The sequence below is a fragment of the Panthera tigris genome, chromosome F2, assembly GCF_018350195.1.
Source record: "Panthera tigris isolate Pti1 chromosome F2, P.tigris_Pti1_mat1.1, whole genome shotgun sequence".
NCBI lineage: Eukaryota > Metazoa > Chordata > Mammalia > Carnivora > Felidae > Panthera > Panthera tigris.
The window spans coordinates 51,755,874-51,758,440 of NC_056676.1; the positions used below are offsets into that span (position 1 = coordinate 51,755,874).

General features: G+C 41.1%; 1 non-coding gene across 1 annotated transcript; it reads right to left on the minus strand.

Annotated features, from left to right (window-relative positions):
* Positions 1-762: 762 nt before the first annotated feature.
* LOC122235206 lies at positions 763-866 on the minus strand. The gene has a single exon (XR_006213331.1). It is a non-coding gene; the product is annotated as a U6 spliceosomal RNA (small nuclear RNA).
* Between the last annotated feature and the right edge of the window lie 1,701 nt (positions 867-2,567).

Below are 2,567 nucleotides of genomic sequence, written 5' to 3' on the forward strand. Positions count from 1 at the left end.
TAAGTAAAACCATTCAGTAAAGTTCACCCAGTTTTCATTGCTACATCAGAGACCTGTGCCACCATTGTTCCAAGTGCTACTCTATCCTCTCCAGGGTTTCTGGAAAAGCCCAGTTAAGAGATTTGTAAGAAATTTCTTCCATTAGGCAGAGTTCCCCCTCAGCATTTAAGAGAGAATATTTTCTTTCAAGTAGCTTTTCTTCATGAACTATTGAGATATTGTGTCACATTTGCTGTTAGGTTTCAGTGCCCACTCTGAAGGGCACTGAATACTTCTCCTTGTCCTAGCAATGAAATCATCCTGGGATTATTACCAGAACAGTAGATGTTACTGCAGAAATGTAAAGTGAAAGATGAACAAATGCTGAGCTTTTTTGCATGTTGAAATAGATTTTTGAAGTTCAAGACAAGGTGATAATATTAAGGAATTTTGAATCACAAGAGCTGTGTTTTGTATTTTTCAGAAGGAGAAACTGGAAAGTTCAAAGCATAAAGTTCATGCCCCCCCAAAATGGTTTTCTCCCTCAATCTTTTTAATTTTTAATATTTATTAATTTTTTGAGAGAGAGACAGAGCACAAGCAAGGGAGGGGCAGAGTGGGAGTGGTGGGGGGGAATACAGAGAATCCAAATCAGGCTCCAGGCTCTGAGCTGTCAGCACAGAACCTGACATGGGGCTCAAACCTATGAACCTTGAGATCACTACCTGAGCTGAAGTTGGATGCTTAATTGACTGAACCACCCACATGCCCAATCTTTCTTTTTTAAATATGGAATGTTTCATGAATTTGTGTGTCATACTTGCATAGGGGCCATGGTTATCTCTGTATCATTCCAATTTTAGTTTATGTGCTGCTGAAATGAGCACCCATTTTTCTCAATCTTGATCAAGACTTTCAAGTTGGACTCAGGAAGATAATAGGATAAGAGAAACAAAGTACATCAGAGTGAGTCCTGGGTGGGTGTCTAAGCTACAAATTGGATGTTATGTCCTCTCTGTGATTATTTCCAAGTGGAGGCATATGATAGAACTTCTTATATCTTCCACTTAAGTTTGTCATTCAGAACACAATGTGGAGCCCAAGGAAGCTGGCAAAAATTGCGACTGTCCAGTGCCACATCAACTTAGTGCAGTAGCAGTGGAGCAGAAATGGTGGTGGGATGGGACTAGGCAGATCACACTTGAGATAGCTCTCAAGACCTTTTCCTATGGCCCTTAAAAGATTCAGGGAAAGTAGAATGATATCTCATGGCTCAAGAATGTCAAAGAAGTATAGCAGATCAGAAAATGTTTCTCTATATGGAGAGGGGAACATAGACAGTGAAACAAAAGCTAGGACCAATGGGATAGTGGATCTCCGTGGATGCCAGCATGGGAGCATGAAATGCTAGGGACCAAGGAGGCTGAAAGTGTCAGCAAGTGACCAGATTCTTCCAATAATCAACTTTGCCCTGCTCCACACACACCACCACCACCACCACCACCACCACCACCACCACCAGGACTCACTAATCCCTACAAACTTAGGTAAGAATCCAGAAACCTGGGAGAGGAAGACAGGGAAAGAAAACTCTTAGAGGGCTAGCTTAAATTTGAAATTACTAATGTTAGAATTGATTAAAATCAGGTAGGATAGGGATCTGAGTTTATTTATAAAAAACGGAGGCATATTATCTTTGCATATCTGAATAATAGGACCTGATAATTTATACTTGCTATGTATACTTGATTTCTTCCTATTTCTGTTACAGAATCTTGATTAGAAACCTTAAGATATAGACTTCTTTTTTTAAGTTTATTTTCAGAGAAGAGAGAGAATACACATGAGCAGGGGAGGGGCAGAGGGGGAGAGAGAGAGAAAGAGAGAGAGGAAGAGAGAGGGAGACAGAGAGGAGGAGAGAGATCCCAAGCAGTCTCCATACTATCAGTGCAGACCCTGACGTGGGGCTTGAACTCATGAACCGTGAGGTCATGATCTGAGCTGAAATCAAGAGTTGGCCACAACTGACTAAGCCACCCAGTTGCCCCGAGAATTATTTCTTAAAGATTCATTTCTTAAACTAGGTGTAAAGCAGAATTGTTTACCATGAAAAGTCACTCAAGAAATCCCTTAGGCCAAGCATACAGTGCAATATACTATATATTTACTCAATTCATCCCACACAGGCAGTTTTTCCTCCAGGGATCAAGAATAGCTCTTTTTTCAGGTGACACCAGATTAAGTTGTGTGCTTTGTGTCTTGAGATACTTAGATTGCAAGAAACTCCCAAAATGAGAGACTCATGGGATTGGACATCAGGTGAGGGCGGATTCATTCTTTGCACCTGCCACTCTGAGGCATTGGATCATCCAGCACAAAGAGGTCGGCTTTTCCCACATTGTTTAATTCTCTCCCCTACACATATGCTCTCAGTCTCTCTCTACACTTATTCTTGTGTATTTGAGTAAAGTGTATATGGGCAATTGGACTCTTGTGTTCATTCTTGAAGTTTTGATTTGGACATTATGGTTCTGGGCAGATGGTCTTTGTAAGCAGCCTACCTGGCTTGACAATTTTGGGTTGGATCC